Below are 23,420 nucleotides of genomic sequence, written 5' to 3'. Positions count from 1 at the left end.
ACATGCCGGCCGGTGTGGCCGAGCGGTTCTAGGCGCGTCAGTCTGGAACCGCGCGGCCGCTACGGTCGCAGGTTCGAATCCTGCCTCGGGCATGGATGTGTGTGATGTCCTTAGGTTACTTAGGTTTAAGTAGTTCTAAGTTCCAGGGGACTGATGACCTCAGATGTTAAGTCCCATAGTGCTCAGAGCCATTTGAACCATTTTTCGTAGGAACACGAAAAACAATCATTTTCACAGCATCGAGCACACCATGCAAATGCTGTATTTTTACATTTGCCACTGTACCATTACAATATGAACCCAACAGAAATCATCCGGTGCCAAGTTACGGGATTTGGGCCGCGAAGTAACAAGACTGTCAAGCTGCCAGACGTACTGGAACTAACGCACGCAGGCTTTTCACATGTCTGCCGAACGCCAGCGGGATTTAGAACGGCTCGTCATAAAAGAAGAGAAAATGCGGCGCCTGGTTGGCTTCGTGGATTCTGTTGTTGATAGGCTCGTTATCAACGTAGCAGGTGACACTGCAAGAGCTGAAATGTATTTTTCCGATTCGGATAAAGAAGGATCTAAGAGATTTCTAAACGATTGACTTGTATTAGTACCTTCAGTGGCTTCAGTATTCAACAGTACGGTGAAATCCCTGCAGTATACTTCTGCACGACTCATAGCTCATTCAGAACAATTACTCTGTGTTTGATGGAGATATTTTCATCACTCTTGTTTGTAATTAGGTGATAACGAGAGCATTTTATGCTTTCCGTCTCGTCACCTAAGAAGCGCACGGTAGTGCTTGAGTTTTGCCGAATATTATTTCATCATCATCATCTTGGACAGTTTCCAGCCACTGGCTGGGTCTGTCGGGAACACAAGCCTCTCCATCGTGTTCTGTCTTTCCACCATTCCCCCTCTTCCACCTTCGTCCAGTTCTCTCCTCTTCTCGTCACACATTCCTTCACTCCCTTCACCCATCTATCTCTTGGTCTTCCCCTGGGCCTCTTCCCCTCCAGTTGCAGATCAAACATCCTCTTTGGAATTCTTCCCTCATCCATTCTCTTCATGTGTCCATACCACTGCAGTCTTGATTTTTCTATCCTGTCCTGTACTGGTTCCTCCTTTAGTCTTTCCCTCACATACACATTTCGCAATCTGTCTCGTCTTGTTACACCCAACCTGCTCCTCTGGAACTTCATTTCACTAGCCTGTATTCTACTTTTGTCGCTTTTGTGCATTACCCATGTCTCACTTCCGTATGCCAATATGGGGACAAAGTAGGTTCGGTATATAATTCCCTTGGATTTCTGTGGCACCTCCTTGCTCCAAATAAGCCCCCTAATGCATTTGTAGAACCGCCCTGCTTTTCTGCACCTTTCATTTATTTCCATTGCGTTTCCCCCCTTACTTTCAATCACGCTTCCCAGGTACTTGAAGTTCTCTACCACTTGTAGTTTTTCCCCTCCACAAGTTATATCCACATTTGGCCTGTTCTTCTTCCTTGTTGTGACAATTATTTCACTTTTCTTTGCAGAGAAATGCATTCCATATTGTGCTGCCGTTGCTTCCCATGCATCTAAATGCTCTTGCACCTCCTTCTCGCAATTTCCCCATAACATCAGGTCATCGGCAAAAAGCACTGCTTTCATTTTATGATCTCCAATTGCATCTGATACATGCTGTAGGATTTCATCCATAACAATAATAAACAATAAAGGCGAAAGTGCACTTCCCTGTCGCAGCCCATTTTCCAGCTTGAACCATGCAGTACGTTCCCTCCCCACTTTCACACAACTCTCACTTCCCTCATACATTTTTCTGACTTTTCGTGTTATCTCTTCATCTATCCCTTTTGCGTTCAGCACATCCCAGAGCTTGTCCCTACAGATACTGTCATACGCCTTCTCAATATCTAAAAAGGCCATGATTAAGTCCTTCCCGTACTCATAGTGCCTTTCCTGCAGTTGCCTTACCGCAAATATGAGGTCCGTTGTTGATCTTCCCGGTCTGAAACCGTACTGCTCCTCCTGCAGTCTACTTTCAATCCTCTTTAAAAATTAATTGACATTCTAAGCTACAGTTTTCCCCTGCTCGTCTCTTTTTACGTCTCAACTGCAAATGCTCACGTCATTACATTGTACGTGGACCGCTGGCTGAGCAGTGCTGTCCCAAGTTTAATACGCCGGTAAAGCTGTTGTCCCGCATTATCGCTCTGTCTATGTGTGTGTAACAAAGCATAAAACGTATCCTTATGATGGCGTAATGTTTACATCAGGTTTTCTTATGATGATCAGAGTGCAGAAGGCGTTAAAGGTTTACCAGACAGGACCAGCGTCACCGTATACGAGACTGTTAGAGATGACAATGCTGTTGTCAGCAGGATAGCATCATTCGTAAGGAAATGCAGAAAGAGTTGGACAAAATTTTCACTTGATCTAATGATCGGCTTGTCTCTTCAGATGTGAATAAAGGTAAAACGAAAAAGAGGAACCCGATAGTAAGAGGAAATAAGGGAACGGCGGCCAACCTAAGGAAACTGCTATTTTTCTCCGACATCGTCATAGATAAGCGTATGAAGTGTTTCTGTATAAACTATACGCATTACGTACCTATAAAACTTTATGCTTTTATAGTGGAAAAGTGAGCTTAAATGAAACGCTGCCCGGTAGGTAGGACAAAATGGCTAGAGGTAGATAAAGGAAAAATAAGACTTATACGAAGTGAAATCTGATTTTGTAAGGCTTGTGTTTGGGAGTGTCTTCCTCAACTGTGTCACTCAATCCTTGCCTGCAACAATTTACTCTTTGTTGTGGTAGATTATTCCCTAATGCCAAGTGGCGTAAATCAGTTACCGATGTGTCACAATGACTTCGTTGTGCGCCAAAAATATTGTTAAGGAGTTCTTCCTCTTGCTCTTCGTTTTCATTTGTTAAAGAATGTTCTTACTGTTTGCATACATGTAATTATTAGTGTAGAGTCGTAATTACAGAAATTTGAAAAAAACACATAAATTATGAATTCATACCTTTTTTACCACATGGTGTGGTTTTTCTGATGTGTTCTGATGTGTTCTGATGTGTTCTTGTTCCACAGTTTGTCATCTGCAACCACTTACACCTTAAAGTAGATAAAATTGTTTAAGCCAAAATTACGATTTGAAAATTATTATGTCTATGCCTGAAATAAATTCATTCTACGTATGAGTGTGTGTGTCTATTTACATAATGTTTCACTTACATTTTCTTATTCCTCATCTTCATCACTCTCAAACACCATATATTGTGTTGCCACTGTCACTGTCACTGTTTCTCTGTTTACAAGCTGTAAAAACAAACATGATGGACAATGGAACAGTTGAAGGTGTTCCTGGCGGTTGTTCTGAATCTTTCAGAGTTGTCTGTGAATGTGTGTGTGTGTGTGTGTGTGTGTGTGTGTGTGTGTGTGTGTGTGTATGCGTGGGGGGGGGGGGGGGGGGATGAGAGCTCTATAGGTTGGTCTTGTCTAATAACTCTTTGAGGGCAGAGACTGGAGTCCCATTGCAGAGGGCTGTGTATTCATTTATCACTTCTTTGCCTTCCACTATGACTTTTTGTATCTGACAATTTTCTTCAATTATTAGTTTTTGTGGAGGGCTGTTGCTGCATTTGAGAATTTTTAAATCAGTATTGATATTTGTTGGGTTATGTTTCTTGTCCATGAGGTGTACACCGAATGTGGAATGACAGATGTTACTTTTTAATGCTCTTCTGTGATCTGCTATTAAAGTTTCTGCTTGTCTGCCCTATATAAGCTGCTCTGCAGTCCTTACGTTTGGATACTAGAGTAGTACAGACGTGGATTGAGATTTGACAGAAACAACCCCAAGCGAGCGTTCGTGTCGATGTTACACTGCGGTTCCTGGCGAGTGGAGACCGCTACTCATAGAAAAATGATTAAGAGTTTCAATGTTAGGTGCTACTCGCTAGTTTATTTTTGCGTTCACAGCTAAGAGGAACTGTTACGTTTATTATAATTGTTATTATCTACAGGGATCCTCTCATTCTTTCTTGTTACGGCCTAAAGTCAAGTGCCGACACGCCTGTCAGGAACGGTAGAGGGGACAGGGCTGCGAAGAAGACGTCAGCCAATCGCACGGCAGCGGCCTCTATGCGACGAGGAAGTAAGCGCCGCGTCGAATGGACACGGCCCACTTTTACAGCAGGCCCTTCAACACCAGCGACTTAGGAATTGTACAAAATGAAGAACATTGTCTATTTTGTCTCTTGCCCTTTGCTTGCGACACATTTGTGTTAATACCAAGTTAAGCATTGTCATAGTTCATTTCGTAATAAAATTCATTAATACGATTTGTTTGAATGTTGTCTAGCGATACGAGAAAGCAGGTTTCCTAGACACCTCAGATTCGAGGACTAGACAGGATTCTACATTTCTAACCAATTTTTCGAGTGAGACTTTCTTTAATAATATATCACGGAATTCAAAATTGATAAAAGAATCGAATGTACGGCGAAAACTCTCGTAAGTGGGTACGTAAAGCCTGACGAATGTAAGGTTTTCCTTTGTCTTTCTTTAGTAAGAAAGAGTTATACAGTGTCATACTTCATAAAACCAGCAAAACAACGTAATGCTACTTTTTTAAATTTTTACACAAGAAGACGTTTGTCAATGTCTTTTATCTCAATAAATAACGGTAATGAGACAACATCAAGAATATCTTCTACATAGTGTGCTAACAGCTTTGTATTACATTAGCACACTAAAATAACATTTATTTTTAGTTTTGTGTTATTTAATCTCTTTAAGAAGCTGATAATATGTGACAATGTGTGTGTGTGTGAAATCTTATGGGACTTAACTGATAGGGCCATCAGTCCCGAAACTTACACACTACTTAATCTAAATTATGCTAAGGACAAACACACACACCCATGCCCGAGGGAGGACTCGAACCTCCGCCGGGACCAGGCGCACATACGTGATAATGCCTTGCAGAAATGTGTAAGCATTCCCAAGACGTTATTCTAGAATAATTCCCATTGGAGGCAATCAGTACATCAATTTTTTTCTTCTTCACTGTGCGAGTAGGGCATCCAGCTGGGTCGGTATGCCTTCGTCATGTGACCCTTCCTGCTTTACATTTTTTGAAGTCTGGGAACCTGAGACCACAGTAGGCCGCTACCCAGCTGCGGCCAAACTGGCAGACAAGCCGTTATAAAGAAGCAACTTGGTGCAACAGCCTGACCGCAGATGCGATACGACGCGACCGCGGCAGGTCTCGTGTTTCCTGAAGCACGCCTGCGGGTTCAGCGAACTGCTCCTCTGCCGTGATCCCCGCCTCCCCGCCGCCCCACCATTCACAGCCCCTACCACACCTCTCCTATCCTCCGTCATAGTTCTCCCTATCTGTCCCCACCATCCCTTGCAACTCACACGCACTTTGCAACTTTAACCCGCCCAACAAACCAACTCCGCAACTTTATCCTGCTCTACACGAGAAATCCGCAGCTTAAGTTGTTCAACACACCAACTCCGAGGCTTACTCAAAACTACCCTCAAAGCCAGTATCCAAACTCCGCAGCTGGCAGCACACCTGAGATATTCTCTTGGGCACTCCCCGCGACACGTCAGTAGTCCATACTGTAGCAGTGTTGAGCTAATGAACACTACACTGGAGAGCCAAAGAAACTGGCTCACTTGCCTAATATCGACAAGACGTGGCATGGACACGACTAATGTCTGAAGTAGTGTTGGAGGGAACTGACACGATGAATCCTGCACGGCTGTCCATAAATCCATAAGAGTACAAGGGGGTGGAGATCTATTCTGAATAGCACGTCGCAAGGCATCCCAGGTACACTCAATAATGTTCATGTCTGGGGAGTCTGGTGGTCAGTGGAAGTGTTTAAACTCAGAAGAGTACTCCTGCAGTCACTCTTTAGCAATTCTGAACGTGTGATGTGTCGCACTGTTCTATTGAAATTGCCCAAATCCGTCGGAATGCACAATGGACATGAATGGACGCAGGTGATCAGACAGGATGAATACGTATGTGTCACCCGTCAGAGTCGTATCTAGACGCATCAGGGGTCCCATATCACTCCAATTGCACACGCTCGTCACCGTTACAGAGTCTCCACCAGCTGCTGATGTGCAGGTTCCATAGATTCATGGGGTTGTCTCCATACCCGTACACGTCCATCCGCTCGATACAATTTGAGACGAGACTCGTACGACCAGGAAACCTGTTTCCAGTCATCAACAGTTCAATGTTGGCGTTGACGGGCCCAGACGAGGCGTAAAGCTTTGTGTCGTGCAGTTATCAAGGTTACACGAGTGGGCCTTCGGCTCCGAAAGCCCATATCGATGATGTTTCGTTGAATTGTTCCCGCGCTGACACTTGTTTATGGCGCAGCATTGAAATCTGTAGCAATTTGCGGAAGGGTTGCACTTCTGTCATGTTGAAGGATTCTCTTCAGTCGTCGTTGGTCTCGTTGTTGTAGGATCTTTTTCCGGCCCCAGCGATGTCGGAGATTTGATGTTTTAACGTATTTCTGATATTCACAGTACATTCGTGAAATGGTCGTATGGGAAAATTCCCATTTCATCGCTATCTCGGAGATGCTGTGTCCCATCGCTCGTGCGCCAACTATAGCACCACATTCAAACTCACTTAAATCTTGATAACCTGCCATTGAAGCAGCAGTAACCTATCAAACAAATGAGCTAGACACCAGTTGTCTTATATAGGCGTTCGCGAACGTAGCGCCGTAGCAAACCTGTTTACATATCTGTGTGTTTGAATACAGATGCCTATACCAGTTTCTTTGGCGCTTCAGAATGTATTAAAGATTATTTTATCCAGGTTGGGTGTTAAAACTCTGTGACTGTTGATATAATGAAAGACTGAAAACTGCGACCGTTCACTTTCTTTTGATATTTTGCCGTTATCCTTACGAACATCGTTGCCACAGCTAGGGAGCAACGACTTACGCAAACTGGTGACCTTCTAATGTAAGTATGTAACGACGGTCTGAATATGAGCAAACCTGCCTGAAACTGGTAACGGTAAAATAAATGACCATGAAAAAGTGACTCGTTGCAAGTTTTTCAACCTTGCTACACATATTAAAACGATTTCCTGGTAACACGTGGCACGTTGCTCTACACTGCGTGACAGGAAACATATTGCTAGTGTGCCTGTATGCTACCTGCGAAATTACGGTTATCCGTGCAAAAACGCCAGGCTCCGCAGAAGTCAGTCCCCACAACTGATATAATGCGCGTTTCGCTACACGAACAGGACTTTCCATCACGTAAATCAAGGCGATAGTTTACGCCTCGGAAACGGCGGGCGTCACGCGCTGCGCATCAGAAGCTCTCACGACTCATATGAGAGCGTGAGCACCCAGAACGAGATTCGCCAACATGGCGGGTAGAGCGACGTCCAATGCGACTGACACTGCATTCAAGACGCGGGTGTGCGTGTTGGCGGCGTCACAAATCTGACAATACTCAGGTTCTGAGGCTCCTGGGTCCTACTTATGCCAGTTTTACAGGACGAACCAGTTGCGTTAATGGCGGCCATCTATCGTGTGAACGGGCTCATTATTATGATCGCGTCAGTAGCGACGCCCGATAGTTCTGCGCGAGGTAGTAGCTGTCTGCAGCGGTCAGGTATCAGCTGAGTGCTGAGTCTGCCATATTGCTTACTGGTGCACTTATCGTACGTTCAGTTTTGTTTCTGTTAAAGGTCGTTTCGTTATAACAATGAACTTTCTGAGCGAGTGTGTACAGTGCACTTTTGGTAAATATTTTCACGGAAGTTTCTAAATCTTTTTGAATTTCATAAGCAATTAATGATACGCTAATGTGAATTCACAACTTTGGCACTGTTATGCTAGTAATGGTACGCTGAAACCCACCCGGTTTGCCGTGCTGTCTAACGCACGGACTTCCGGGCGGCACGAATCCGCCCGGCGGATTAGTGTCGAGGTCCGATGTGCCGGCTAGTCTGTGGATGGTTTTTAAGGCGGTTTTCCCATCTGCCTCGGCGAATGCGGGCAGGTTCCCCTTATTCCGCCTCAGTTACACTATGTCGGCGATTGCTGTGCTAACACTGTCTCCACGTACGCGTACACCATAATTACTCTACCACGCAAACATTGGGTTCAAATGGCTCTGAGAACTATGGGACTTAACAGCTAAGGTCATCAGTCCCCTAGAACTACTTAAACCTAACTAACCGAAGGACATCACACACATCCATGTCCGAGGCAGGATTCGAACCTGCGACCGTAGACAAACATTGGGGTTACACTCGTCTGATGTGTGACGTTTCCGGGGAGGGGGGGGGGGGGGGTGCGCTCCACTGGGGGCCGAACCACACAATAACCCTGGGTTCGGTGTGGGGCGGCGGTGGGGTGAGTAGACTGCTGTAGTCTGTTGTGGGGTTGTAAACCACTGAGGGCTACGGCGGGAACAAAGCCTCTCCGTCGTTTATAGGTCCCCAGTTCAATACCATACCAATGGTACTTTGTGTTTTTAGCATTTAAACACACTGCCACAAGATCTTGTACGGGCTTATAATTCGGGCCTAGTACGCTTGGAGCGCTTCAGTAGACCATAATCAGGAAAGTTGCACAGGTTACACCAGTACACTAGAAAGTTAATAGGAGTAAACGGACAAATTACAGACGCACATCAATGACGTCCATTTGCAGTGGGATTTTGGAACATTATGAATCACCTCGAAGAAAACGATCTATTGATACTTAGGGTTCAGAAAGTAACTCGTTCTTCTAAATACAACTAGATTTTAATTCGCACGAGGTAATTAGTGCTATCTACAGGGGATCCCAAATTGTTTCCATATTTCTAGATTTCCGGGAAACTTTTTCACCGTTCCTAACAAGCGGCTTCCAATCAAGCTGTGCGATCGTATTCGTGATTTCCTGTCGGAAAGGTCACAGTTGGTATTAACTGACGCAAATGAATCGAGTGAAACAGAAATGATATACAGCGTCCCATAAGGACTTGTCATAGTTCCTCGCTGTTGTTAATCTCTATAAACGATTTAGGAGACAATCTGAGGAGTCCTCATAGATGATGCTGTCATCTACCATCTAGTAAACTCGTCGGATGATCAAAACGGTAAAGTGATTTAGAATACCAAGAGCTCAGATAAAAAACCAGTTCTAAGAAAAGAAGGCAAAGCAGAAAGGTGGAAGGAGTATATAGAGGGTCTATACAAGGACGATGTTCTTGAGGACAATATTATAGAAATGGAAGAGAATGTATATGAAGATGAAATAGGAGATAAGATACTGCGTGAAGGGTTTGACAGAGCACTGAAAGACCTGAGTCGAAACAAGGCCCCGGGAGTAGACAACATTCCATTAGAACTACTGACAGCCTTGGGAGAGCCAGGTCTAACAAAACTCTACCATCTAGTGAGCAAGATGTATCAGACAGGCGAAATACCCTCAGACTTCAAGAATAGAATAATTCCAAACCCAAAGAAGGCAGGTGTTGACAGACGTGAAAATTACAGAACTGTCAGTTTAATAAGCCACGGCTGCAAAATACTAACATGAATTCTTTACAGACGAATGGAAAAACTGGTAGAAGCCGACCTCGGGGAAGATCAGTTTGGATTCCGTAGAAATATTGGAACACGCGAGGCAATACTGACCCTACGACGTATCTTAGTAAGTAGGTTAAGGAAAGGTTCAAAAATGGTTCAAATGGCTCTGAGCACTATGGGACTCAACTGCTGAGGTCATTAGTCCCCTAGAACTTAGAACTAGTTAAACCTAACTAACCTAAGGACATCACAAACATCTATGCCCGAGGCAGGATTCGAACCTGCGACCGTAGCGGTCTTGCGGTTCCAGGCTGCAGCGCCTTTAACCGCACGGCCACTTCGGCCGGCGTTAAGGAAAGGCAAACCTACGTTTATAGCATTTGTAGACTTAGAGAAGGCTTTTGGTAATGTTGACTGGAATATTCTCTTTCAAATCCTAAAAGTGGCAGGGGTAAAATACAGAGAGCGAAAGACTATTTACAATTTGTACAGAAACCAGATGGCAGTTGTAAGAATTGAGGGGCACCAAAGTGAAGTAGTGATTGAGAAGGGAGTGAGACAGGATTGTACCCTATCCCCGATGTTATTCCATCTGTATATTGAACAGGCAGTAAACGAAACAAAAGGAAAATTTGGAGTAGGAAGGAAAATCCATGGTAAAGAAATAAAAACTTTGAGGTTTGCCGATGACATTGTAATTATGTCAGAGACAGCAAAGGACCTGTAACACCAGCTCAACGGAATGGACTGTGTCTTGAAAGGAGGATATAAGATGAACATCAACAAAAGCAAAACGAGTATAATGGAGTGCAGTCGAATTAAATCAGTTGATGCTGAGGGAATTAGATCAGGAAACGAGAAACTTAAAGTAGTAGATGAGTTTTTGGGGAGCAAAATAACTCATGATGGTCGAAGTAGAAAGGATATAAAATGTAGACTGGCAAAGGCAAGGAAATCGTTTCTGAAGAAGAGAAATTTATTGACATCGAGCATAGATTTAAGTGTCAGGTAGTCCTTTCTGAAAGTATTTGTGTGAAGTGTAGCCATGTATGGAAGTGAATCATGGACGATGAATACTTTAGATAAGAAGAGAATATAAGCTTTCGAAATGTGGTGCTACAGAAGAATGCCGAAGATTAGATGAGTAGATCACGTAACTAATGAGGAGGTATTGAACAGAATTGGGGAGAAGAGGAATTTGTGGCACAACTTGACAAGAAGAAGGGATCGGTTGGTAGGACATGTTCTGAGGCATCAAGGGATCACCAATTTAGTACTGGAACTAAGCGTGGAGGGTAAAAATCTTAGAGGGAGGCCAAGAGATGTATACACTAAGCAAATTCAGAAGGATGTAGGTTACAATAGTTATTCGGAGATGAAAATGCTTGCAGACGATGGAGCAGCATGGAGAGCTGTATCAAACCAGTCTCTGGACTGAAGACCACAACAACAACAACGACAACATGGTGCGAAAAGTGGCAATTGACCATCAATAATGAAAAGTGTGGGGTCATCCACATGAGTAGTCAAAGTAACCCGTTAGACTTCGCTTATGCAGTAAATCAGATAAAGTTGAAGGCTGTGGGATCAGCTAAGTACCAGGCAATTGAAATAGGAACCGTCATATCGAAAATGTTCGAGGGAAACCTAACCCAAGAATGCCTTTTGTTGGCGGAACACTTAGCAGTGCAACCGGTGTACTAAAGAGACTGCCTAGGCTACACTTGTCCGTCGTCCTATGGAGTCTTGCTGACTGGAATGGCATCCGTGCCACATAGGATTGACGGAAAGCACGAAGAAAGTTTAAAGAAGGGCAGATCGTTTTCTTCTATCGCGAAATAGGGAAGAGCGCGACTTCGATTACGCAGAATATATGCCACGCGATTTTGAATGGCAGTCACTGAGAATGAAGGCGTCTTTCGTTGCGAGACGAAATTTTCACGAAATTTCTATCACCATCTTTCCACTCTGATTGTGAAAATATTTTGTTGACACCCACCTACAAAGGGAGATCATTGAAATAAAATGATAGAATTCAGAGCTCGCAAGGAAAAACTTAAATACTGGTTTTTCCGACGCTGTACGAGAGTGGTACGACACAGAAATACAATATTGTGAAGGCTTTCGTGGGCACTTGTTGACAAATTGCCTGTCGGCTTCTGCCTCGGGTTCTTGAGCCGAAGTTTGTTTGATGATTTTTCTGACATTTCGCCGACACGAGTGGCTGGCATTGTCAAAGCTTCACCCTCCATTACTGGTGGTGAATAGAGGGTGAAGCTTTGACAATGCCAGCCCCTCGAGCTAGCGAAACGTCAGAATAATCGTCAAATGGCCGAAGAACCCGAGACAGAAGCCAAACAGGCAGGCAGAGAAATAGTCTGAATGTGGTTCGAAGAACCCCTCTGCCACCCACATGAGAGTGAACTGCAGAGTAGTTATGAAGAGGTATATGTACATCGTACAAATATTACGGCAATTTTAAACCGAGTTTTGAAGAAACTCTGCAGGTCTGTTTGGTTGCTCTTAACCGCCCATTAACTTCCAGCCCAAGTATCCTTGCGCTCAGCACGGTCTCCTTCATGCATTTGGGTAAATGTACGACGTATTCTAAAGTATTTTTGTGATATCGAAGATAAATCAGTTGTACGTTTGTTGCGAGGCATAAACAACCTAAACGTCACAACCTTCTGGTGGAAATTTAACAATTATAAACGGAGAGGATTCACATGGAAAATAAAATTCCCCAAATATACTTCTCTATCTAAGGAATTAGATGGGTAGATCACGTAACTAATGAGGAGGTACTGAAAAGGAATTTGTGGCACAACTTGACTAGAAGAAGGGACCGGTTGGTAGGACACATTCTGAGGCATCGAGGGATCACCAGTTTAGTATTGGAGGGAAGCATGGAGGGTAAAAATCGCAGAGGAAACCCAAGAGGTGGGTACACTAAGCCGATTAAGAAGGACGTAGGTTGCAGTAGTTACTCGGGGATGAAGAGGCTTGCACAGGATGAAATAGCATGGAGAGCTGCCTCAAACCAGTCTTCAGACTGAAGACCAGAGCGACATCTAAGGAATAACATGATCTCATTTCCGCATCTCTTCGCTTCGAAATACAAAGAACGTCATCATAATCATAAACAGAAATTTAGATTACCAAAATGGGCACACAATTAGTGAATCTGAACAGTCCTCATCCCTTGTTGTTCAGATAGATGGTAAGTTGTCATAAAAAGCTAGATGTTCTGGGCCTTGTTCAAAACTGAATGCTGATATAGTTACTATGAGGACAGTATCCGCAATAACTGATTATCCAACACAAAAATTAGTTTACTTTGCTTATTTTCATTCGCGTAAGACATACAGCATTATATTCTGGGGTAATTCTCCCCATTCACTAAGGGTATTTTGACTCAGAAATGTTCAGTTCCAGAAATATGTGATATTAATTTCGCGAACCGCTTGTCGACCCCTGTTTAGGAATCCGGGAATTCTGACATTGGCCCCTGAATATATATTTTCTTATGTCGTTTGTTGTTTACAATTGGGCTTAATCCCAAGAATTATCAGTCACTGAATTAATACTAGGCATAAAACCAATCTGCATTTGGTTCGCACCTTCTTAACTCTTGTGCAGAAAGGCGAGCGGTGTTCTCCTGTATCCCTTTTTAATTAAGGTACCATAAGAATTAAGAAATCGTAGAGCAGTCCATGTTCATTTAAGTCTTGACTGAAGAAATTCCTCGTGGGTCAATCCTTCTATTTATGCAACTGAAAGCTTGTCGCACCACGAAGAATATCGTTCTGGAAATATTAGAGCCCATTAATTAACACCTTATTTGCTAATCGTAATATTACCCATCCGTTAAATCAATGGTCCTTAACTTAAGGCCATGTAATCATACTAAAGCCTCTAGTCATTTGTGTGTCACGCTACTAAATGGAAGAGATTCTCCCAGAAAGGAGACACCCAGGTTTGAGACGTGAAGCGGCTTACACTTTTGACCCGTCGGCGTGCGCTATGGTCCACGCTATGATCGTCAATGCTGGTGATCTCAATTCATAAATGAAGATATATTTCTGGTTGCAGATATGGGAGAACAACGAAATGATAGGCAAACCCATTCGGAGAGATTGGTGTCAAAAGTGTTTGTGAGAATAAAGGTATAGAAACAGAGGATATAATTATTTTTCCCACTAACAGTTATACTTTTTAGTGAAATTCTTATTTCGCAAATTAGTGATCTTCACGGTTTCAACAACATTTCTTATGGTTTTTCAGTAAGATAGCAACAATGTTATAAAATATAATGTATCTGACCTTTCGCAGCCCGAAATGGCACGATTGCTAAAATTTTGAGGCTCAATATGCGGTGGTTGAATTGATGTCGTAAACGAAACGTTTCGTCAACATAGAGCGAGGACGGGGCGGAGGGGGGAATGCGGTGGTAGTGGTTTCGGTTCAGTACTGCAGTGAATTGAAGGCACAACAATGCTGCTCCCCACTCCGGCCCTAGCACTATTTGAAGATTATTTTGTAGATTGGGACGAAACGCCTGGAGTTTATCAAGCAAGCATAATGCCTCGTAAATTTAAAACAAGTGCAATCATTCTGCAGTAAACGAACTTATTACGATTCGTCGCGAAGACGTTGGATGTCTGAAATGTCTAGTGAAGTACAGCTGAGGTGGTTTTCTCGCATCCGATGTTACGATTTCACGCCTGGTTACACATTCTTCTTCAGTTACTTATTTTCCAATCTCACACCCTTCGCAGAACTTATTTTGGCACAGTTTCAAGCTAAAAAGAACCAGAGAACTGTAGAATGGATTCGAGAAAAAGGAGTCATAAATCTAAAGCAGATTAAAACAAAACACTCCGAAATGGGTACTGGAAATCTACAGCTACCAGTGTTAGGTTAACTCAGTTGTGACCTGAAAGAGCGCAGCGTCATTTAAATTAGAACGATATATAGCAAACTCAATGGTATCTGCTATTATTTTTTACTCCTGAAATACTTAAGGCCGAGGGAGTAGCACTGAGTCAAATACTATGAAGAAAAGAAGAAAATGGCTCTGAGCACTATGGGACTCAACTTCTGAGGTCATTAGTCCCCTAGAACTTAGAACTAGTTAAACCTAACTAACCTAAGGACATCACAAACATCCATGCCCGAGGCAGGATTCGAACCTGCGACCGTAGCGGGCGTGCGGTTCCAGACTGCAGCGCCTTTAAGAAGAAGAATCATGTACACATTAGGTGTCTTAATTGAGGTTATTTTCAGTAAACAACTTATGCTGAACCTTATTACACTGAGCTGCGTTGTCACGTAAGATGGTTACAACCACACCGTTGACGATATGCTAAGATCTAACACAGCGCTTCGTGTTTTGAAATTTATATCCCATGACGGGAATGTTATTGGCCACATCGAGGTAAAGGTATGCGTATTCAAGTACAGAGATGTGTAAACAGGCAGAATACGGCGCTGCGGTCGGCAACGCCTATACAAGACAACAAGTGTCTGGCGCAGTTGTTACATCGGTTAACTGCTGCTACAATGGCAGGTTATCAAGATTTACGTGAGTTTGAAAGTGGTGTTATAGTCGGCGCACGAGCGATGGGACACAGCGTCTCCGAGGTAGCGATGAAATGGGGATTTTCCCGTACGAACATTTCACGAGTGTACCGTGAATATCAGGAATCCGGTAAAACATCAAATCTCCGACATTGCTGCGGCCGGAGAAAGATCCTGCATGAACGGGACCAACTACGACTGAAGAAAATCGTTCAAGTGCAACCCTTCCGCAAATTGCTGCACATTTTAATACTGGGTCATCAGCAAGTGTCAAGGTGCGAACCATTCAACGACACATCATCGATATGGGCTTTCGGAGCCGAAGGCACATTCGTGTGCCCTTGATGACTGCACGACACAAAACTTTACGCCTGGCCTGGGCCCGTCAACACCGATATTGGACTGTTGATGACTGGAAATATGTTGCCTGGTCGGACGAGTCTCGTTTCAAATTGTATCGAGCTGTTGGAGGCGTAAGCTTGTGGAGGCAACCTCATGAATCCAAGAACCCTGCATGACAGCAGGGCAGTGTTCAAGCTGGTGGAGGCTCTGTAATGTTGTGGGACATGTGCAGTTGGAGTGATATGGGACGAATCTGAAAGGTGACACGTACGTCAGAATCCTGTCTGATCACCTGCCTATATTCATGTCTGTTGTGCATTCCGATGGATTTCGACAATTTCAGCAGGCCAGTGCGACATCCCACACGTCCAGAATTGCTACAGATTGTCTCCAGAAACACTCTTCTGTGTTTAAACACTTCCGCTGGCCACCAACCTCCCCAGGCACGAACGTTATTGAACATATCTGGGGTAGTGGTGCAGCGTTCTCGCTTCCCACGCCCGGGTTCCCGGGTTCGATTCCCGGCGGGGTCAGGGATTTTTCTGGTGATGACTGGGTGTTGTGTGATGGCTTTAGGTTAGTTAGGTTTAAGTAGTTCTAAGTTCTAGGGAACTGACGACCATAGATGTTAAGTCCCATAGTGCTCAGAGCCATTTGAACCATTTGAACATATCTGGGATGCGTGCAACGAGCTGTTCAAAAAAGATCTGCACCTCTCGTACTCTCACGGATTTATGGACAGCCCTGCAGTCCACGCGACGTCATGCTGCGAATCTTCTAAATGTAAAAATCATTCTCTTCTACGGCTCCAACTGACGCAAGTATTCGTAGAAGGTAACACATTTCCATTCATCTGACGCCCGCCTAATTCAAACTAGAAACGACCCAGTGAGAAGCTGCGAAAGCGGGCAAAAACAGAGTTATCAAGCGGGATGATCCAAATTAATTAAACTGGATCTGCTTGTTGTTTAGATTCATCTGACAGCTGCGTGCCTTATGTAAGCTTGCAGCCTTGTCGTATTCTGCTAATTTAACACACAAACATCTTTATTTATGTGTCTTGAAGTTTTCCCGACGGATCGAATATTCTATCATCTTTCGGGCGTGCATAGAGGACGTTATTTTTCTCTTTCCGGTACTTTACTCGTAGCTCACTGCCTTACAGCCATTCTCAAGGCGAGTCGTTTGCAAGACTTTTAAAGTGATTTCAAAATATTGCATGCGACTCACCATGAGAACGTCTGTACGGTTGTCAGCCAAAATATCGGAACGAAAATTAATCATACCTCGGATGATAATGTGTATGTGAAGACACGAAAATCCCTGCAGCTGGTCAAAGGAAATTCCTGTAAGTACTTCGTTTGTGATGGCAACCAATGTCCTCACCAGACACGTACGTCTGAGGCTACGTTTAAAAAGAGCTGCATACAGTAACGAAGCAGTGAATGCACTAAATGGCGCGGATGGGGATAAATGGAAGGAAAATGTCTGCTAGAAAACAATCCTTTCCATAAAGCTTTATAAATGCTGAAACCATTATTATACTCCACGGCGTTGTCAGATAGACGAAATATAAAATTTGATATATCCGCTTTTCGCTGTTTGGTGCGTGTTTGTAAACACTGGAATTCGGTCAACAACGATCGAGGTAATAAAATATGTGCACAAACTTGCTAGTCTAGGATTTCTTCAGGGACCACAACAAACAAAACTAATCTGCTCTGGAATTATAACAAATCTAGACAAATGCATGCATTACTTCGTAGATCCATATTCTGTAGACAATTGTCACAGATTCTCAGATCGACAATGAAAATAATCGTAAGGAAATAATGCTCTTATCCTTAGCAGAAATGCTTGGCAGCTCTGTGGGTTTATTCTCTGCAGTATATTAGACAGATATATATAATCTACATTAAGATTTGTCGTGTTTCTTGTTCTCCATACCAAGTATTGGGGCTAAATGTACAAGGTATTCTAAGGTATTTTTGTAATAACCGAAGATAAACCAGTGATACATTTGTTGCAAAGCATAAACATTTTTCCTTTTCAGACACGTTTGGTACCGAAAACTTGTGGAATAAAGTAACAATTATAGCGATTTTTTCACTACGGCAGTCCCAAAAAAGCAAGCAGACAAATGAAGAAATGAATCCTCCGATAAGTACTTATATTTGTGTCTGTAGATGTTCTCGCCAAATTTACAATTTTAATTCTTCTCTGGATATCAGGTGGATATACTGTTTGATGCTCAACGACATTTATAGCAAGTTTCTTACTTTTCATCTTCGCCAGAAAAAAAAAGAAAACTCGGTGAAACGTAATAAATCATCGATCAGTTTACTCATTTCATCAGTAGTCATAGTATCTCACGAACGTGAATGCTTACGCCTCTACTGCAAGAAAAGTATAAATACGTGGAGCTACGAAAAGGGGCAAGAGTTGATCTGTACGGATAAGCCCCCCCCCCCTTTTTTTAATGTGCCGAGATATTCATTGTAGCTACCTTTTCTTAGTTGCACATTGATTAAGTGTTCCACAAAAATAAATTAATGTCATTCAGGTAAATGGTCAATATGCAACCCTGTGAAAAAGTATAACATTTATAAAAAATCGAGACTTTCCACTGCACAATGAGTTACTGAAACAGAAAAGAACCATATTACGGTGGAAACAAAAATAAAGACGTAGTAGATTCACGCACTCGTCTTATAACCATGTCATACCGAATCTGCGGGCATATGCCTCGGACATCAAATTTAGAATATTTTGCGCTCATTACTGCAAAACTTACTACTGCATATATTAAAGACTGTTGCCATTCTTTTCAAAAGGTCTCGAGTATTGACAGAATTGCACATTGTAGTAAGATCAATAGTATCCTGTTAACTTCCTGTTACTTCAGGACCTCGACAGCTGAAAACGGATACAAGTCCTAACCACACAGAAATATACTCGGCACGTTGCTTAATGTCGCTTCCTGCAACCTCGCTTCGGTGCATTCGAGATGGCTCAAATGGCTCTGAGCACTATGGGACTCAACTGCTGAGGTCATTAGTCCCCTAGAACTTAGAACTAGTTAAACCTAACTAACCTAAGGACATCACAAACATCCATGCCCGAGGCAGGATTCGAACCTGCGACCGTAGCGGTCTTGCGGTTCCAGACTGTAGCGCCTTTAACCGCACGGCCACTTCGGCCGGCTACATTCGAGAAATATTAGGCTGATGAAGTTGCTGGTGGCGTTGTGCATTAGAATAACCATAAAAAAGACCTTGTAGGTACTTGCCTCACCCGAATATACAAGTTGTTAACTTTTATATATATCATCTGCCTTTCCTAGCTTGATTGTTACTATCTTCTCTGTATTTAAGGTCCGTCTCTCCGAGTAAATAAAAGGCTGTTCGTTTGCCATAAGCGACTCGACTTTTTATTTTTGAAGCATCGTAAGTGGTTTGTAATACACACTTTGATTCTAACTGCTATTTTGTCAAAAACAGACATTTTGAGCCCGTGGCTGTGTACAAAATATAGGTTGACTCTTACATAGAAGATAACAGCAACCAGCCACTTTTAACAATGCTATTTTATTTTATTTATTTAAATAGCTCTGTTACCTGTTTCGAAACGACAGGTTCATCTTCAGACGGCTAGTTCATTTTTTTCACATGTTTTCGCTGCTGTAAGATCACAAGCAGTCTGCAGTGGAACATATTGGCGCGGATGTTTCGTCGTAAGTAATCGAAACATTTTCTCTTTAATGATTTGTTTACATCACTTAAAATCGTTGCGAGGCACAATTACATTTAAAAAGACGTTGTCTTACATCTGGTTTTGGTTGTAGGGCACCACGATTACTAGGAAATCTCATTAGTTGGGGAAAGAAAAGGCGAAAACTAATGTAAAATGTGAACATGCCGTCTGAAGATGAACCTGTCGGTTCGAAACCGATAACGGCGCTATTTAAATAAATAAATAGCATTGTAAAAAGCGGCTGGTTGCTGGTTCTAGCTACGTTTTTACGACACGTAGGTGACAAAATAGTTCTAAACACGGTTGTATATTCCGGTTTTGTCGTTAGTTTCATATTGTTTCATTAAAAACAACTTTCTGGCGCGAAACTGCTCAAGGTTTTAACAATTCGTGATTCCACTAACGACTTCGTGTGATCCTTTCTTCACATCAGTGCGGTGATGGATCTGAGTTTCGTTGTCCTGCAACGTTTAGGATGTCCTACTGTAGACACTGCGTGCACATTTCACTGTACGCGTGTTCATGCACTGTATACACTTCACGTAAAATATGGAAGATGGATTTAAACTGTTACGAAGGATTTTCTGAAGGTATTTGTTTGCATTTTAATCGTCACTGAAAATAATACTTGGGCAATAAACAACACAAACGGAAAGAGAATAGAGCTCTGGTACTATGCTAGAACGCTGTTAATTAGGTGGGTACAATACAAAAATAATACTTGGGCAATAAACAACACAAACGGAAAGGCCGGCCGAAGTGGCCGTGCGGTTAAAGGCACTGCAGTCTGGAACCGCAAGACCGCTACGGTCGCAGGTTCGAATCCTGCCTCGGGCATGGATGTTTGTGATGTCCTTAGGTTAGTTAGGTTTAACTAGTTCTAAGTTCTAGGGGACTAATGACCTCAGCAGTTGAGTCCCATAGTGCTCAGAGCCATTTGAACCATTTGAACAAACGGAAAGAGAATAGAGCTCTGGTACTATGCTAGAACGCTTTTAATTAGGTGGGTACAATGAGCAACAATTGAAGAAGCACTGAATCAAACTGGGGGTAAAAGGACTTACGGTACTACTTGGCTAGAAGAAGAAATAGGTTGTACATTATGAGGCATCAAACGACAGTTAATTTGATAATGGATGGAAGCGTGGGGTGTAAAAATGATAGATGGAGGCCTTACGGTAGCAATCGGCTTCAAATGTTATGCAGACATGAAACAGCCCAATGTGGATTTCGCAAATTCTTATATAATGAAATATCCAACGTCCCTAATACGACGCCCTTGAGTATAAAGGATAATTAAATATACGTACATCACGGCAGAGATGTGAAGAAAGATCCACATGAAATCGAAAACGGAACAAAAAATGTTAAAGCCTTCACTGACTTACGGGACACAATGTTTTCTTTAAATTAACAATAGAACATTCATTGCACACTGATGTTTTGCCCCTGATTTAGCTGTGTATGCAGAAAAACAATGTATGATTTGTGGGTCCGTCTCGATACGCACAAACTAAATGTTTTCACAAAATTAATCAAAAAATTCAATATCGGCCACAAACGTTGACTAACGCCAAACAGACTGCAATACAGAAACATATATCAAACTACTTTGTCGCATATTTAATATATACGTACAGTGCAGAACTAAATATCTATTACAAGCCTCAGAAGATGTTGCGAAACTATATTCAGCGTAACGTGAATGCCGACTTTTTAAACACTTTTGTGATTGTTTACCACATATTTATATAAATCACAAATTTTACATTTTATCACTTTTTTGGCCAATGATGTTGCATCACATTTCCTGTATCATCTGTGGGTTCTTAATTTATCAATATTTCAGTTATTAGTTGGTTAGGCATTGCAGAACCTCTAGCAACCGGTCACATAGCGGTATAACGAAACAAGCTATCACGTGGATATCTCTCTACATTTCCTCATAATTACAGCACCGTGCATCCATCTGAATCGGATTTCTGTGTTCAAGCCTTGAGCTCCGTCTACACTTTTTACCTCTCAGGTACTCTTCATTATAAAACTGTTCGTCGATGTCTCAGGACGCATCCTATCAACGAGTCCCTTATAACAGTCAAATTGTGCGATGACCTTTTTTTCTGTCCGCTTCAGTTGAATGCTTCTTTACTGGGTAGCCGATCTACCCATGTAATCTCCAGCATTCATCAACAGTACAAAACGTCAAAAGCTTGTGTTATTTATTGTCTACACTTATTATCGTTAAGTTTTCACATGCTCATCAGGCTACATTCCAGTTAAGTACTTTCAGAAAACAGATCACAGAACTTCAGTTTATATTCGCTGTTAATATACATCTATTTTCACGCGAAGTATATGTAGTGCATGTTTTTCTATGTACAGCTGCGAATAGGTGAAGCGAATATAGTGCACATTCCACAATACATACGGGTGTGAAAACGGGGTTGCGTTTATGGCCAAATTTGCGCGCAGATTTCCGGGACTGTACAAGACAAATAAACGCAGTTCCTTCGCCGCACATATGTAAGAACTCCGTGAAGCCGTAATTGAAAGCTAACTTTGCGAGAAACGCGAGAAAGTTAGCGCGGCAAAAGGTTGCTTACAACCAAACAATAGTCAACTAACGATGAAAACTGTAATATAGAAACGGCTTGTAACTGTTCTATCGCTTATCACATAGTTTTTGCGTGGAGCTATATTCATGGCACAAACCTCCGAGAATTACTTTAAAAAAAAAGTAAGGAAACACCTGTGGCAAGGAAATAGTCGCAGAGACGGACATTAGGTACTGAGATAGAATGTTAATTTCATTTTTATTACAAATCGGGAGATTTAAAAAAAAATAATAAAAAGAATCCTGGGACAGTTAAAGGAAAAAACGGAACAAAAATATTGTACTAACAAAATCCAACGGACGTAAAGGAGTATCTTTGCATCATAGTCTCGGGTGATACCAACTGCTTTTCACAATTATTCTACCACACTGTCACCATACTTATCAGTTCTACGTAGTTCGTCAAGAGGCGCATTTTCGTTTGAACACTCGTGCGACGTTTCTTCGCCCTAACGTGTTTCACAGTGTCAGAGCTTCCACCACGTCAATAGCACAGTTTGAGTTTCACAGTGTACGTACTACAGGTTCTCCACTACCACGCTCTGTTGTACAAGTGGCTCTTCCTACCGTATATACTTAAGCAATTCGCAGTAATTAACCACAAATCAAACATCCGGTAGCGTAAAATACTTTAGCCACGGGGAATAAAAAAAACGGGACATTTTAGGCTCCCAAAAAATTTTTCGGGACAGGCGGACATTTTGAAGAGAAAAGGGCTATTCCGGGAAAAACGGAACGAATGGGCACCCCACACTAAGAAGATCAGGCAATAATAGTTTACGCGGTCCCTTACCGGTGAACGTTACGTTATCGCCGGATACTGCCGAAGTCTGGGCACGTGACAGTTGTACACCTGTTGACACGGAGACGGCGGCGCTACTAAGGGAAGGCTCGTGGCGTGGCGGGCACTCACTCACCTTGCGTGCGTACGGAGCTGTCGCGGCGTTGCGTGCTCGCTGCCTGCGGACGTCGCCTATTTTTACAGACGGTGCCGCCACCGGCGCGGTTTTATACCGAGTCTCGCCTGAGGTCAGGCGCCGATAATCCGACGTAGCAAAAAGACGCCGCCGCACGGCTCTGTCGTCCACCGTGACACGCCGGACGGCGGGGGAGGGGGGCGTGGGCGTGGGAGCGGGAGGGGACGTCTCCCCACCACCCCAGCCCTCTCACACTGCTGGGGGAGTACACGGTTCGCGCGCTCTTCCCGCTGCTCTCCCCTTCCGGGAGGTTTACGAGGAACTAGTTCCGCGAACAGGCTCCGGACCCACGCTTTCCACTATCTGGGATGGGAACATGGAGGTAAAAATAAGAGGAGTTGTCATGACGTCACAAACTTGAAGCCGACTCAACTGAAGATCCGCCATGTTGGCTACCCCAAAACATTTGCTTCTGGTGGTTTGATTCCGTGTAGTTGTGAAGTGTTTCGATGAAAAATGCCGGCTTGCGTCGCTTACGGGTGTACTAATCGTTCTGATTGTAGTCTGAAGTTTAAACAAATCACATTTCATTCGTTGTTGTTGTTGTTGTGGTCTTCAGTCCTGACACTGGTTTGAT

General features: G+C 43.0%; 1 protein-coding gene across 1 annotated transcript in view; it reads right to left on the bottom strand.

Moving 5' to 3' along the window:
• Positions 1-22,890, bottom strand: part of LOC124606472 (leucine-rich repeat-containing G-protein coupled receptor 6-like) — a 103,276-nt gene extending 80,386 nt beyond the window's left edge. Inside the window, exon 1 of the mRNA XM_047138453.1 lies at positions 22,784-22,890. The gene's annotated coding sequence lies outside the window, so the exon portion shown is untranslated. The remainder of the gene's footprint in view (positions 1-22,783) is intronic.
• Between the last annotated feature and the right edge of the window lie 530 nt (positions 22,891-23,420).

The sequence above is a fragment of the Schistocerca americana genome, chromosome 3 (genome assembly GCF_021461395.2).
Source record: "Schistocerca americana isolate TAMUIC-IGC-003095 chromosome 3, iqSchAmer2.1, whole genome shotgun sequence".
Taxonomy (NCBI): Eukaryota; Metazoa; Arthropoda; class Insecta; order Orthoptera; family Acrididae; genus Schistocerca; species Schistocerca americana.
Note: the sequence above shows the minus strand (reverse complement) of the source record. Positions and strands in the feature narration are given on the sequence as shown.